This window comes from Chelonoidis abingdonii, chromosome 2 (genome assembly GCF_003597395.2).
Source record: "Chelonoidis abingdonii isolate Lonesome George chromosome 2, CheloAbing_2.0, whole genome shotgun sequence".
In the NCBI taxonomy this organism is placed as follows: Eukaryota; Metazoa; Chordata; order Testudines; family Testudinidae; genus Chelonoidis; species Chelonoidis abingdonii.
In genome coordinates this window covers 225,041,092-225,058,459 of record NC_133770.1, presented here as the reverse complement: position 1 = coordinate 225,058,459, position 17,368 = coordinate 225,041,092, and positions in this window count along the sequence as shown.

The following is a 17,368-nucleotide window of genomic DNA, read 5'->3' as shown; positions in this document are numbered from 1 at the left end:
GAAAACAAAACGATCACTGAAATAGTTTACAGATGACACAAGAATTGGGAGCATGGTAAATAATGAAGAAGGTATGTTACTAATACAGAGTAATCTCTATTGCTTGGTAAGCAAACTATGTGTTTTCAATACAGCTAACTGTAAAGATTTTGTTACCAGATTTGCCTGTTACTTTGTGGTATGCTCATTTATTAGGGTTACTCTTCTGGGGGTGTTCTGTAATTCTGTCAATGTACTGCTTTGTCACTTGTGTTCTCATATGGAGATTTACTTCTCCCTTCTTCAAGTTCCCTTCCAATGGAGCTATCCTGCAGGACCAAGGTTCCCCAGGGCCCTCCCCCACACACAGAGCATCTGAGAGGACTGGGTTAATCAGCACTCCCAAGCTGAACCCTTATATATCCCTGCACTCAGTAGGCTGGATTGAGCAGAACTTCCAAGCTGTCACCATCATAGGCCATGGGCACTGCACCGGAATAGAGTATATCTAAGCAGGCTGTGTCGAGCAGCACTTTCAAGCTGCCACCTTCATATGCCCCAGGTTCAGCATGTCCTTATCCCACTTTCATGTTACAATTGTTTTGGTAGCAACCCACTTGAGGAGTAAACCCCACAGGATTTTTGGGTGCTGCAGGGATCTTTAGCTTAGGTACGAGGAGCATTGCTGCAGAGCTAATGGGGAAGCCAAAAAAACACCCATTAGGGTGGGTGCGTGGGGAGAGAGAAGCAATCAGCTTAATCATGCAAGTTATTTATTGCCAGGTAATAAACATACAAGGGAAGCCAAACAAACAAAACAATTATAATATTAAATCTAACTTAAATTTGATTATAAAAGTCAGGTTTAGAAAACTATAACTGATCACATAAGTCAGGGTCAGAAGGCTATACAAAGAGAGAGAGAGAGAGGGAGAGATGGGTTCTCACCACTCCGTGAAGCTTGAATTGATCGGAGTTCCCAGGAGGTGGTGGTAGCTGAGGGTCCAGAGTGCTGGAGACAGGCAGAGCCCCCAGTACGATCAGTCAGGAGAAGATGAAGTCCCAATGGAACTGATGCTGATTTTGGATCTAGGCATCAGAGCACTTACTTGAGCATGGGTGGGGGTTTTTGTAGGAAAAGAACAGTGGTTCAAGGGAGAACACTAGATTTGTTTATGAGTAAACTGATGGCTCAAGGAGTATATCAAAGTTGTTTTATTCAGGCTAGACAATAGGAACTGATTATTCCTGGCTATGGGTGGGGTTCCTTCGAGGGAGCTCACAATGCAGTTAGGCAGCTTCAGTATTTTGGATACCAATAAAGAACTGGTCTGATAACTGCTGAGGTGGGTGTGTGCAGGCATGGGTTCATTAACATCTGGAGCAGAGATCCCCCATCATGCAGTGCTTCCCTGCTTTTCTGGTGCCAGAGTTCCGTGCGGTTCTTGCGTTAGAATCTCTGTTCTCCATTCTGTATGCTAATAGAGATGCCTCTCTGTCTCATCCTTGATGCAAATGAGGCTAGGGGAGTTTCCTTAATTCTGTCACCCTGGTCCCGAGGGGTTTAGGTGTGTCTCCCACTGCCTTTTCATTGCTTTTTGTAAGTCTTTCTTCTGATCAGCTTTGGTTCAAGCAGAGGCTGGGGAGGGAGGGGAAAGGTCTTTCGTGAGTCAGACAGGTTGAGCACTGCGCTCTGGTTCCCCAAGAACACAGAGCTGATAGGTAACAAGTTACACCTAGTATAACTTACACTCTTTGTTCCTAACAGGATGAGGGACTGTTTCTTGGGAAGCAGTGACTTTGAAAACGATTTCAGTGTTGTGGTGGATAATCAGCTGAACATAAGCTCCCTGTGCAATACTGTGGCCAAAAAGGCTAGTGTGATCCTTGGATGTATAAACTGCAGACTCTCAAGTAGAAGTAGAGAGGTTATTTTACCTCTGTATTTGGCACTGGTGCGAATGCTGCTGTCCAGTTCTGGTGTCCACAATTCAAGAAGGATGTTGATAAATTAGAGATGGTTTAGAGAGGACGATTAAAGTACTAGAAAACAGGCCTCTATAGTGATAGACTCAGGGAGCTCAATCTACTTAGCTTAACAAAAGAGAAGGTTAAGGAGTGACTTGATTCTAGCCTATAAATACTAATGTGGTAAACAAATATTTAATAATGGGCTCTTCAATCTAGCAGAGATAGTTTAACATGATCCAATGGCTGGAAACTGAAGCTAGACAAAATTCAGTCTGGGAATAAGGTGTAAATTTTTTTAACAGTGAGAGTAATTAATTATCAGAACAATTTACCAGGGTTGTGGTGGATTCTCCATCATTGACAATAATTCAAGCAAGATTGGATGCTTTTCTAAAAGATACGCTCAAGGAATTATTTTGGGGAAGTTCTGTGGCCTGTGCTTTACCGAAGGTTAGACGAGATGATCACACTGATCTTCAGTCCTTGGAATCTATGACTCTACGGAAAGGTGTTCTGCATTGCAGCATTATGCATTTTGTGTCTTTAAGATGCCCCCCTTTTGCTCTGCAATTAGAAAATGACAAAAGGATTAAATCTGAGAGCAACTTGGTTTTGTAAATCAGAGCCTTGAAAAGAAAGTATGTTCGAAGTATGGAGTATGTTCAAAGTGACTATCACAAAATAACCCCATTACTATATAGGCCCACTCCTTATTTAAATGGAAATTTTGCCTCCAGGCTCAGGCTTTCTTTATACAATTTTTTTTAGTGTGTTTTTTTTTAGGTATCTTTAGACACATCTCTTTGGAAACCTACTGAATGTGCATACTCTTTATAGTTTAATTAGGTGTAAAGAGAGGCAAATAAGCACAATCTGTTTATGCCTGCACTTAACCAGAAATATAGGGGCACATTCTCTTTAATTACACTCATACAACCTGTTAGCTCCATTGCAGATGTAGAGCGCTATGGGTTAAACTAGCCTTCAGAGAGCGCACCAGGGAAAGCGCTCCGATCTGTCCATACTGACAGCTGCAAGCGCACTGGTATGGCTACATTCGCGGCACTTGAAGCGGCATTTGGAGCAGTGCATTATGGTCAGCTATCCCACAGAGCACCTCTTCCCATTCTGGCACTGTGGCTTGTGGGAAGAGGGCATGGGGCGCAGGGCATTCTGGATCCTTTCCCAATGCCCCGTGATGGATTGCTTTGCATCCCAGCAATCCCTGTGTTTCCGTCCACATTTGGTGCCATCTTTCAACGATTTCTGTGCAGAGGGCGCTTTGTCTTCCCTTTTGGTCTGCGGAAATGGAGTCCAAACTACTGCGGAACATGCTGACGAGTCTCGCCAGCAGATCTCATTTGGCAGTCGAGTTACTGCTTAAGATCCAAAGTGACAGTGAGGGAATCCGACGATGATATTGAGTCACATAACTCATATGACACGAAATTGCTTGTCTCATTCACGGACATGCTCTCCACTGTGGAACGCTGCTTTTGGGCTTGGGAAACAAGCACAATGTGGTGAGATCACATCGTCCTGCAAGTCTGGGCTGATGAGCAGTGGCTGAAGAACTTTTAGATGAGAAAAGCCACTTTCATGGGACTGTGTGCTGAGCTTCCCCTCACCCTGTGGCACAAGGACACAAGATTGAAGCTGCGCTGATGGTGGAGAAGCAGGTGGCTATTGCAATCTGGAAGCTGGCAACTGCAGACAGCTACCGATCGGTCGCTAACCAGTTTGAAGTGGGCAAGTCGACAGTTGGAATTGTGTTGATGCAAGTTTGCAGGGCCATTAATTGCATCTGGCTCAGAAGAACGGTGACTCTGGATAAGATGCATGACATTGTGGCTGGCTTTGAACAAATGGGTTTCCCTAACTGTGGAGGGGCAATTGATGGGATGCGTATTCCTATTCTGGCACCAGCCCACCTAGCCTCCAAGTATGTTAACCAAAAAGGGTATTTCTCCATGGTTCTCCAGGTGCTTGTGGATCACTGTGGTCATTTCATTGACATTAACACAGGCTGACCCAGAAGGGTGCATGGCGCATGCATCTTTCGGAACACTGGCCTGTTTGAGAAGCTGTAAGCCAGGCCTTGCAAGCCCAGACCAGAGGATTACCGTAGGGGAAATTGAAATGCCTTTTGTGATCCTTGGAGACCCCACGTACCCGTTAATGCAGTGGCTCATGAAACCCTATACAGGGAACCTGGACAGCAGCCAGGAACGGTTCAACTACAGGCTGCGCTGGTGCCGAATGACTGTGGAATGTGCTTTTGGCCGTTTGAAAGGCCGCTGGCGCTCTCTTTATGGGAAGCTGGACTTGCCTGAAGACAGCATCCCTGCGGTTATATCAGCGTGCTGTACCCTCTATATTTGTGAAGGGAAGGGTGAAAGCTTCACTCAGGCATGGGCCTCGGAGGTTCAACACCTGGAGGCTGAATTTGCACAGCCAGAGAGCAGGGCTATTAGAGGGGCCCAGCATGGGACTGCAAGGATTAGGGATGCCTTGAGGTTGAAATTTGAGACTGAAAGCCACCAGTAATGTCTGGTGCTCTGCACAGGAGTTAAGTGCAGTGGCTGTGTTTGGTACCCTGACTTGCAATGCTTGTTGCTTTCCTGGGCTAAGGTATATTTTGCTTTATGCACTAATAAAGTGTTTTCAAAATAAAAAATCTCCATTTATTGAAAAGAAAATTCATTTATTGAAAAACAACAACAACAAAGCAACACATAAATACCAAAAGGGCAAGGGGGTGGGGTGGGGACCGGTTCACTAATAGGCTTGAGTATGTCCTGATTTCATACTCTCAAATCCTGTCTGGAGTGCTATGCGCTGAGTGCTGCACTTCAGGATGGTGATAAGGCATATCGAGGGGGGTTGAGTGTAGTGGATAAGGGTCATAGTTTTCGTGGGTGGGTGGTGAAGCTACGGGTGTAGAAGGCAGCTGGGGGTGGTAAGAACCTGGATGTTGGGGAAAGTGGGTTGAAGGGGACATAAGGGGAAGAGTTTTGGGAAAAGGGCTGCGGAGGAGGGAGGCGACCGTGGTAGTGTTCTGCCTGCATGGTGACGAGCCCCTGGATAGAGTCCGCTTGGAGCTCCATTATGCTAATCAGCTGTTCCGTGCTTTGCTGCCGGTGCGTTGCATTTTCCTGGTGGATCCTCCTTTCGCTCTCCCTCCGCTTCTGTGCCTTTTGATTCTCGTTTACAGACTGCTGCATGTCTTTGCCTTTATGCGGCCTCTTCCTGAGTCTTCTCAGTCTGTTGGCCAGTGATAAGAATGACGGCTGAGATCTCAAGGTTGCACCTAGACAGGCAAAATGCAACACTTAACAGAGGCAGCATTGTACACACCAGACAGAGCAATTATTCCCCCGCACTTAAGGAGGGCAATCACAAAAACCGTACTTTGCCTGTCCTAAAGCGAATGCACATAACCCACGGGAGCCCCAGAAATGGTGAGTAAGCACAGGGTCCATGGGGACTGATTGTTTCAAGGCTGTACTGTCCTCTGGGTTTCTGTGCCTTGTGGAGAGCACCTACACTGACCACGGTTCAACATTCTCCACAGGAGTTTGTCCTGGAAGATATCTCGCTGCTGAGGGTGACCAGGGAAGCAAGGGAGGGTATCTTCTACAATGCGGCTTCTGTCCTGGCCCATACACAGCTTGCCTGTGTGCAGCAGTGGTTCCCCCCTCCTCGCCCAAAAAGCCCATACTAAAAACTTCCTTCCCAAAAAGAAAGCTGCTTACCAGGAACCTCTTCTGTTGTTTGTCCTTCCCCAAGCACCAGACGCCTTGATTGGCTGCCTTCCTCCTGGCTCGAGAAGAGCTCCTGGCTGCATGGATCTAGGGATTCCAGAGTGTCTTCCCCTGCCTCAGCACCATCGCTTGTGCTTTCCTCCTCTTCCTCCTCCCACCCTCTCACTGTGCTGGGCTTGGAAGTGTCCGTGGTGGTCATTGCAGTGGAGGTAGGATTGCCCCCAAGTATCGCGTCCAGCTCTTTGTAGAATTTGCAGGTCGCGGGGGCAGCACTGGAGCGTCCGTTTGCCTCGCGGGCTTTGTGGTAGGCATTCCGCAGCTCCTTTATTTTAACCCGACACTGCACCGCATCCTGGTCATAGCCCATGTCCATCATGGCCCTTGATATGTGCCCGAAGGTATCGTAATCCCTATGGCTGGAGTGCAGCTGGGACTGCACAGCTTCCTGCTCCCAAATACTGATGAGGTCCAGGACCTCGCCATCGCTCCATACTAGGGATCGCCTGGCGCGTAGAGACATGGCTACCTGGAAAGATGTGCTGAGAGCACTCTACACCTGGCTGAGCAAACAGAAAGGGGATTTTCAAAATCCTCAGGGAATTTAAAGGTCAGGTCTGACACTTGGTCACATGAGGACAGGGCAGCAGAGTTCAAAAGTGATGACCAGAGTGTCTCGAACAGGCATTGTGGGACACTTCCAGAGGCCAATCAGAGCCAATCAGAGTGCATTAGGTGACCACACTGGCGCCACGGCGTTCCATCAAGAGCGCAACCAATGTTATTCCTCTCGGGGAGGTGGAGTAACAGGAGCGCTCCAGCCGCAGAGTCAGAGCACGCTATGTGCCTTGCCAGTGTGGATGGGGCTTTTGGTGACGTTATTGTGCTATAACGCACAAGTGCAACCAAGGCCAAAGTGGAGAACTTGGCTTGTAGCATTTCAGTGGAGAGTTAACCACTTTTAATGGACAGTTAAAATATTTTACAAGTAATTATGTGAATATTTGCAGCTGAAGGAAATGTTGTATATTAAACTTCGATTTGCAATTTGTTTGTGTAATTTATAAAAATGAAACCATTACAGACTCTAGAGCTAGCTGGTGCTTTTTGTCTCTCTCTGTGGGTTTTTTTTTTCTTTAAGTGGTTGTAGTATCTCATTGACTGAGAAATTCTTTTTTATATGTGTTGTTTGGACTGTTGTGCTGAAGTAATTTTCTGATATATACAGAATAATTTTATACACCACATTTTAGAAAAATCTTACATTCCTCCTGTATGTTTGGAAAGTAGGAAAAAGCCCCTTAATTAATGTCAGGATAGTGAAAACTCCCAGTAGGGAAAATGATAAATATTTAGAGTAAAAGTATGTCACATTAAAATACATTTAAAAGGTGATCTGTAAAGGTTTTTTTTAAAAAGTCGTGTAGTGCGTTTTTAAATCATCCCTGGCATCCATTTAAAAAGAGTTGAAGAGGTTTTGTTTTTTTTTTAAAAAAAACCCTGCTTGTATCTGGTCTTCTCTACAATTGCAGGAAATGATCTCCTGGGAATCCCAGCTGTCACAGCTTTTCTTGCAGAGACTAGGTACTTGACCTTTATCAAAGGCATTCTCCAAAATGTTTATTTGTTAGTGCACCTATCATAAGCATCTTTCCCAAATCTGGACCTTAGCGTCCAAAAATCTGGGTGCCTGCATGAACCCCTCTAAGCTTAATTATCAGCTTAGATCTGATCTCGCTACCACTAGCCAAAAATTCCAGGGTTTTGGCTCCCTCTGGTCTCCCCAAAACCTTCCCTGGGGGACCCCAAGAACCTAAATCCCTTGGATTCTTAAAACAAGGAGAAATAAACCATTTCCCTTCCTGCTCTTTACTTCCTCCCAGATTTTCCCGCCCTGGGTATACTAGGAGATTTCCCTGCTTCAATCCCTTGAAACACAAAACCGAGAGGACAATTTACCTTCCCCCTCCTTCTTTTCCCCCCTCCCAGTCTTTCCCTGAGAGAGACAGTAATCCTGGCACGAGATTCCTATCCCCTTGCCTAACTAGAAAAAGAAAAGTCAACAGCTTTTTAAAAATAGGAAAGCTTTATATAAAAAGAAAGAAAAAGACAAAAAAATTTAATCTCTGTATTAAAGTGACAACACGGCTATTGCTTAAAAGAAAAATATGGAATAAACAGCCTTATTCACAAGAGAATACAATTTAAACAACTCCAGCACTACACACATGTAAATACAAAAAAAACAATAACAGTCTATTGTTTTTTTCTTACCTTTGTATCACAAACTTTGAAACTGAAGTCTAGAGCTTACAGATAGAAAAGATCCCCTCTCATAGCTGAGAGCCAGACAAAGAACAGAGCCAAACATTCCCTCCCTCTGCAGCTTTGAAAAATCCGGTTTCCTGATTGGTCCTCTGGTCAGGTGTTTGGTTCCCTTTGTTAACCCTTTACAGGTAAAAGAAACATTAACCCTTAGCTATCTATTTATGACAGCACCTAAATCAGTATTAACCAAAAAAAACTAGGGGCCCATTTCTCATTTATGCTAAGGCTCCTTTACACGTCTCTGGCAGTGTAAAAGGAACTTAAATTGGTCATAAATTATTTACACCATCATCACATCAGGCCCCAGGAGTTTTGAACAGTCTGACTTATGTGAAGTCATGAGTTCACTAGATTTTTAGTCACTAGAGAGCTTTTGAAGCTAGACAAGACCTAAATGTGTAATGTTGAAATCAGGGAAGAACAGTTTTGAGGAAACCCTCACCACCACTCCAAACCTCTAGGCCTTTTTTATATATACTATAAATAGCAAAAAGTCCAAAAACCAAATCTCTTTCCTTCTCAGGTCACATTTAATGTCCTCCAGATCTGGCTTAATGCTAGGCTGTGTTCTTTCCAGTTGTCAGGCTAAAGTCAAGCCTGCTCAGTACATAGATTGAAGACCTTGTTGGATGGGAAGCCTACTTGTAGTTGAAAGCAGCAAGAATGGTAATTCAGATTGGGACAGATACGGTCAGAGGTTGAACAAGGTAAATTATTTTTGCAGTGATTTGTTGGCTGCATTATAGATAAAATGCAGGGAAGTAAGTGGTGGTCTGAAAATATGAAGCCTGGACAAGGATACTGAACACCGGGGATGGAGAAAAATGGGCTGGTTGTTGGAGACATCACAGAGGGAAAAGGGTAAGATTTGGCAACGGGACTGACAAGGGAGAAGGAGCAAGAGAAGTAAAATAGTGGGACCAAAGCTGTGATGTATAAATTCCCAATCACAATCAGGAAAACTTTCCGTGACTCACAAATATAAAGAAAAGGCTCCTGGACTCTGCTGTGTCCCTCAGTCCAAAGTTACAGATTACTCATCCTAATGAGTTAATGATGCTTAGCCAAGCAAAATACAGGGACATTCTTCTTATTCAAAATAGCCTCAACATGCTGTTTGTTAATTCCAGGTCTCATTCACCACTGCTCTATAGATACAGTATTTCTAGTGAAAACCTGAAGGAACATGACTCAGATAAAGGGCTCAGCTTTCTGAACCAAATCGTACCTTAGCTGTAACTGCTGGGAGAACGGGAGGAGAGTATGTGTGAGGACTGTACCATGTTCTAGGGAACTGGCTCACAAAACACTGGGGCCATTGTCTCTAAATGCAACAGAAAGGGCTGTTCAAAAACCCACAATGCCAAAATCTTCTAATGCCAAAAATCTGTGCTTGTCATTTTCTGTGCACTTGCCATTAAAATGTTTCATTGCTTTTCCGTTCCTGCAATTATTTATCGCTACAGAAAAGTCCTCAATGTCAGTAAATAAGAACAGTGTTTTCAGTTTATATTATTTTTTGGATTTTTTTTTTTTTAAATTCTCCGTCTGTGCCTTTGTCATGGAGCTGCCTTTGTATAAGTAGCTGCTCACTGCTGGGAGATAGTGAGTGACAGTGCAGCAGGCTTCCCTAGATCAGAGATTTGCCAGTGGTTACTTAGTGTTTGTGCATAAAAGGACTATATACGTATTTACGTTTTCATGCCCATTCTGTTATTATTGGAATGGAGTTTCTGTTCCCTAGGTTGTGGAGGTGCAGTTTGCACTGGGCTGCCAGCTCTCTCAGCAGGGGTAAAACTAAATCCCTTTAGGATCTATAGCCTCTTCTTTGTCAAACACAGATGCAGCTGACTTTTTGTGACTTGTCTAGAACTTAGCCAACCAAAACCTGTGGTCTGAAGGAAGCTGCCACTGTTGTTCAGTCAGCACCCTGCACCATCTCCTCAGTGGGAATGACTGTGTGATTCAATGGTGAATGTTGAGGTTTAGGGCTGGATTATCAGATTGCCATGAAAGGAGCTTGTCCTGCACCCAGTGGTGCTTCACATAGTGGCACTACATGGGTTCCACTGTCAAGCAAGTAGAAAAGAGCTGGATTTTCCCCTATGTGAGACTGGCTGCAATGGTTACAGCCTCACTCTAGCCTTTTCAAAGGATAATGTGCTGTAGCAGGGACCAGTTGCTAGTTCCCATCTGTGCAAGAATGGCCTCTGCTAAGGACCCCATGGATTTGTGGATCTCATGAAATGATTTCCTGCAAGGGCCTTCCTGCCTTTTAGCAGTACTCACACATTTTTACACTCTATAGTAAAAAAAATCCAAACCATTAAGTCCTAATCTAGCAAAGAAGTTAAGCATCTGCTTAAAGTTAATTGTGCTACCCACATGCATAAAGTTAAGCACATGCTTTAGTGCTTTGCTAGATCAGGACTATTCTGAGCAAAAAGTGCTCAATGCTTAAATAGGACTTTTCTACTCCATTACACACGGTTGCCCAGTTGTGCACGCTCTTGCCAGGGAGTACAGTGCTGAAGAAGGGCCATCAACTATTAGGTATTATAAGAATGGCTATTTTATCTGCTTGGTAGCTTTTTGATCATGGTTCACTACATTCTGGTCTCTCAGTCTTATGACATCCATGCTGCACAGAACTAGTACAGACTTTTCGGAGCATCATATAGGGGCTGATCCTGCACCACTGAAAAGAAAGTGAGTTTTGCCATCAACTTCAATGGGAATTGGATCAGGCCAATACTCGATTACGAGAAATGGCGTGTGTTAGTCATCTTTTCTAATATTAATTTTTGTCACGCAATCATGGTATTGGCTCACTATCAATAAGGGCATTTGTGACAGACAGAAAAGTTTAACCTCTGTTAACGAACTCACCAAGTAATATAACTACAGTTGAATTCTTTGCTAGCTAACAATCCTTATTCCCAATTTATTTTGTTTAGAGGTTCACTTGGTGTTTGGTATTGTAATGTGTATATGCAGGAATTTAGGAAGCAAATATTGGGGCTTCCCTATCAAATGTAGTTCCCTATGTTTCCTTTTCCCAGTTGATGTCAGATCTTCATGGGTTGTAATTTGTTTCAGACCTCATTGATGTGCCATGTGATTTCAGGCAGTCAGTGAAACAGAGGAAGCAATGTATGAATTAGAATAGACCGGGTTGTTATCTTTAATTCTGGTAATCTGACTTCATTTTCAAAGGCTGCCAATATCTCCTTGAAAACAGATGTTCCTAGAACAATAATTCTGCAGCTGCGGAGGGGAAAACCACCACATTTTCAATGAATGTTGAGTCACAGAAAATATGACATACCTGGATAGTTATTTTTAGGGTATATAGTATGGAAAACTTTTGGTTAATAAACCTTCGCATTATACTAAAAATTAACCCATGCACTGGCGATTTATTTGTGTCAGTTCTGCCCATTTCAAATGTGGTTATAGTAAAATGGAATCTCTAAAAATGATATCTGTCATACTGCTAATGAGCCCCAAGTCAAATGTACTGAGGCCAGATTTTTAAAGGTGTATAGATGTAGCTGTGCTCAATGTTGCAGCACTTAACAGATTTATCTCATAAATCAGATAAGCATTGCAATGCTGATGCAGCGATGCCTAAATATTGTTAGAACTCTGCACCTGGGTTTGTAAACCTTACCAAGTTTTTTTTCGAGCTGCTGGCTCAATTTTAGATGAAATATATCAGTTTTAGATTTCACGGAATCATACCATAACTGGAGAGCCCCAGTAACTGTGGGAATTGTAGTGGGAATTTTGTTATCACCACCTTGCCACTCAGTGGCTACCATGGTGTCTAAGGAAGGGGAATGAGGAGATGAGAGAAGTTTTGTTTTTTGCTAACTGAAAATTACAGTGCAATATAACCTAGTGTAAAACTTCATCATGGAATTAGTTTAAGTCATGCTTTCCTCAATCTGTAGTTTGTTTCTCATTCTACCTGTTAGGTGACTGAGAATGAAAATCATTCCCTATTATTAATAGTATCAGCTGTGGAGGAAAGCAGTTATTCAGCAAGTTTTCATTACAGGGTTGAATAAATGCAGTCCAGCTATCAACTGAAGAGCAGTACTAGGGCAAACTCCTCCTTGTTGTAAATCCGCTGTAGCTGATGGTATTACAGTAGGGATGAACCTGATTCCTAATCTCTAGGAAAACCACTGCTGTTCAGACAATGTTAGAATAGCAGAGTGTAGGGATCAATTGCATACCATGTAATGTGAATGAAAAATGATTTCACCAGGAAGGTTGTAGCTGGCCAGTGAATATCTAGTTTAACATTGATCTGATGTGTTTTGTTTTAAGCCACTCCAGTCTTGCTTCCTTTGGGATGCACAATCCACAACGGAGTGTAACATCTTGTGTATCAAAAATAACATTGAGAGCTGTGGTAAAAAGAAAACCTTCCTGCATATGTTTCTCCTAACTGCAAATCTAAAAAATAATTCTGCAGTCTTTTGTTATTCTGAAATTGGTGCATTTGTAGAACTGAGACCTGAAGTATAATTTAAGAATGTGTCTTTTTAAATGCTTAGTTTTCCTCAAAGAAACGTATGTGGCGAGTGAGAAGTGAGGAGATGATTCCCTAGAAGCAGAGGCCCTGGAGTGTTAATTATTCTATGCACCAGCGCTAATATGAGCCTTTCAACAAAAACAAACAAGACTTTCAAAGCCTCAGTCTGCTCAGGGACTTCAAGCTGCCTGACGGGTTGGGCTGTGAAAGCAAATTAGCAGAGAGCAAACACACCCTTGTTTGTGGCACAATTAAAACTGGTATAGCGTGTATAAGGTGAGTGCTATTAATAAATCGTATTTTGCTGCTCTGCAGCGATTGCGATGGGGAGGTATCTTCAATTCTAAGTGTAGCCCACTCTGTATATGTCCGGTTGTCAAACTGCAATGGCACCCACTCGAAGTACAGAAGTGCACAGTGCTGAGAGCTGATTTTTCTGAAATTCAGCAGGTCCTTGTCTCTAGCTTTAGTAGCACTGTACTGCAAGGCAGATTTGGAGAGTGTACAGAGCACAAAAATTAAGTGGTTTCAGGAACCAAGCTAATAGGCAATACTTAAAGAACAAAAAGTACTGGTGTAGCTTGACCAAACAGCAGTGTGAGGGGAGGTGGGTGAACCAATAAACAACTTTCTGTAAGTATTTTGAAGTGTGTGAACTCAAAGGAGGACACAGAATTGTCAGGATTATGGCTTACCAATCAAAGTGGGACAGGCTCTGGATAATTGTGGGAGGCAACTCAAAAATTCAAGTGTTGAAATTCCATGTGAAATTTCTCACACTTTCAGATTATAAAGCATTTAAAACCAAATTCATTCTTTGTCTTGTAGTAGCACCCAGAGATTCCAATTTGCTACCAAGCACCATTGTGCCGGGCACTGGCAACACACCCGAAACGAAAGGATGGCCCCTGCCTCAAAGAATACACAATCTAAGTATCTGATGAGACACAAACAGTGGATACACCAAACAGACAGGGAAGCACAAGGTAACAGTAAGACTGTCATGGTTAGCAATTAGCATAACGTGCAGCTATCCCAACATACCAGCTGCCTAGCCATTGTCAAGTGTTGTGTTTAAAAAAAGAAAAGCAAGTCTTCTGGGAATTTAACTGGAATTTTATCAGAATAATTTTGAGTGATAAATTATGTTATATAAAATTAGCAAACAGCACACTAACATTGAGCCCCAGATGCAGAGGACCACAGAAGCCCTCATGTATTTCTCTCCCAGATACACAAAAACAAATATTTTCTCTCCTCATTTATGGTTTTCAATCTTTCTTTCTCCCTCATGCTTTATCACCTTGATTCCAAGCTTACATACCACACCACTACAATCTGCTCACTACTTTCTCTGTATAAACTCACTCTCCTTCCTGTTGAGACATTTGATTTATCTACCCAGTCCGTACTTTCTCCAGTTCCTTTCCTCGCTTTTTGTTTCATACAATCCAATTTCTGGTTCTGCCCTCCCACCCCAAATCTAATCTCTGCCCCCCCCCACCCTACTGTACAGCTCTTCTCCCCTGACAATCACTTCATCAATTCTCAACCCCTCATTCCTCTAATTCACCAATTCTTAATCCTTGTCCCCAAATGAATCAATTCTAGGCTCTTCCTCCCCCAGACAGTTCAATCCTTGCCCCCTTTTCTAATCTAATACTTCAGTGCTCTGGCCCCCTGCCCTTCATTTCTCAGCCTCCCTTCAGTTCAGTGCCATACAAAATATCCTCCAACACATCATGCCCTCCTCCAAACCTCTGTAGCTCAGCTCATGTGCCAGTTCAATATTATTCCAATCCCGCACTTTCCCATTTCATTACAATCTCCCTCTTCAGCCGTTCCATTCTCAGGTCCTTTCTGTCAGTTCTTAGACTCCTCCTCATGCTCCACCAACTCATCAAATTTTGGCCTCCTCTCTCATGTGACAATTCATGTCTGGGATCTTCATACCTCTGAACAGTCTTCTCCTTCACTGCTTCATGGTTGCCCACACTCAGCTTCTCCTAGACTAGGTCAGACACCACCTCAGGACCCAGCTCTAACTTCCTGAGGTATCGGAGGCTATCGTGATAAGGAAGTTGCTTCTCTCTTGCTCCATGGCAACTGTCCTCTTGGTCCCAAGGCAGGAGAAGGGCTGAGGAAGAGGCGAGCCCCCTGCCAATCAGACTTCGCCAGTGCACTAGCATTCTACCTTCTTAGCAGAAAGAAGGGTGACTGAAAAGAGTGACTGGGGAGGGAGGAAAGGAGCAGTGAGTGGGAGGGGGACTCTGAGGGGCAGTGAGTGGGAAGGAGCAGGAGCATGAGAGGATGATGTGAGGTGCGGGAAGGCTCAGTAAGAAGCAGGCCAACAGTGGGGGAGGCGGTGGGAGGCAGGACTCCAGAGGGAGGCACTGGTCTTTGCTGATCAGTCTTTTACACTGCGCAAATAGCTATTTTAGCCAGAATTTCTTTGCAGATCCATCCCCTATGGAGAAAAAAAAATCAATCCAACATAAGGGGAAGCAGCTCAGGGGGGCTAAGTGCCGGATGATGCTTAGTATGTGCACTTGGTTCACAATATGTTATGCTCAATTGTGGCTTCTTTTCCCCATCTACATCACACAGGATGCAAGACTAGAGCGGCTTAAAACATTTTTTTAAAATGAAAAACAGACTGACTAACTAATGTGACACAAAAAGTAACTAACGCAGAAGAAAAAAAAAATCACGCAGGAAGCCGAGCGGACACTGCGTAAGCACAGTCTGCACTGCACCTTGTGTAGTCACATGGAAATAAAAGGAGGTTGGGGCCTTGGACCGTTGCATGAAGGGACAGCAGTTTCCAATGGACACTGCGAGAGATAAGGTTCCAAATTCCAGGGCCAGAAAACATGCATATCCAAGAGTGGGACACCATCTGGACAATTCTCAAAGGAGTACCCTTAGTTTCTGATTCTCCCATAACACAAATGGGAAGCAGGAATCTGAATGCCTATGGCTTTCTCTGTTGCAAACCACTTGAACAGTTATGTTGTGATTGCTAAGCCCCACATGACCAATGCATGGCAGTTATTAATAAAAAGACAAGGGAAGACTTTAATCTATGGATTATCTGGGCATTTGGCTAAATACATAAAACTCTTCAGTTCCTGCTTCTGACTGGAACAATAAAGGAGGGTTTTTTTCAAACCTTTTGGGGTACAAACAGTCTCTGCGATATGCTGGTTGTTCCTGTCTCTGTGGTAATCTCATTGTGCTCAAACACTTCACATAGAGTGCCAATGCCTGTGTTTCAAATGAAATATGGACCTGCTAAGTAACAAGCCTCTGAAGTAAATTAGAAGCACGGCAATAGATTTGTAGGCTGCTGAATGTACTCCAACGTACCATCCAGAAGCTTCTAGATATTTTCAGTCACATCATACAGGACTGCCCTAAGGAAGGTACCTACTTCCACGGAATAAAAGGAGACTCAATTTGTGTTTGCAGTTGGGATTGATTTATTGTTACCAGTACAAATTTGGCCTTCCTTTTGGGAGGATGTGTGTGGGAGATTGAGAGGTGTGGTGCCAGGAGTGCCCAACTTGTAGCCAGAGGCTATTTACTGTATTTGCTTCTCAAATTGAAATGGTCCAAATGTATCCCATGAGGAAAAAATAGTAGAATTGATACCAATGTGGAATTATACCTGAGGTGTCACATGAGGTCTAGCATCTGCTTTGCATAATTCAGCTAGGGTGACCAGATGTCCCAATTTTATAGGGACAGTCCCAATTTTTGGGTCTTTTTCTTATATAGGCTCCTATTACCCCTCACCCCCTGTCCCGATTTTTCACACTTCCTGTCTGGTCACCCTAAATTCAGCAGCTCTAACAAATTTACAATGTAAAGTGATTGCCTTTGTTTGAAGAACATTTCCAAGGAGCCCTGGGAGTTAAGGGCAAATCAACTTTAGAGCTTAGCAGTTAGTGTTGCCACAGCAGTCAAGACTCCAATCTACTACTTCCCTTCTAGTATCTAGTCTCCTGAAACTATATGATAGCAAGTACAGGCTATCCCTGATGCTATGCCACTGCATTCCATTCGAGTAGCCTCACCAAATATAATCAATTGCCTATTTAGCAACATCCAGTGAACCAGTGTGAATACTGCTGAGTGTCTAATAAGTGCCATTTTGCAATGGCTAGATGTGTAGTTGATTCCTCTGAAGATACGCTGCTGTTTTGTAACAATCAAATGCAAACTCTCAATAGATTGAATTGCGGACTTGTTTTATCACAGGCTATTCCACAAGCAGCAAAAGCCTCATTGTTGCATCCCTGTGTTGTTTGCCTAATGCCTAGTTCCTGTGTGGAGGGACTAGTATAGTAGCTAAGATGTTCACTTGGTGGGGAGAAAGGAAAATTGCCTTTCGCAGGACATAAATAGGCCTCTGAATATTAGCAGCTTTAGATCGTGCATACCCTACAACATACATGCAAAAGTGTTGCTTTTTGGGAAAAAATAATTTCTGTTTTAAATTAGAATTTCTTTAGGTTAGTGAACATTAGAAAGCACCAGCAGATGACATGGGGCTGCAGAGAGATGTCATCTTAAAACACTAAATGGAAAATGGTACCTTTATATCCATTTGAAGTGCAAGATCATGTGTGAATTGTATATACAGTGCAGCCATTAAAAGGGTAGTCGTTGGCAGTTAGTGGTTCAGTTTCTCATCTTTAAAATGAGGACTATACTTACTTTCTCCTGCTCTAGCAGATCTTGTCTATATGCTTGTAAGCTCGTTGGGGCCAGGGACTGT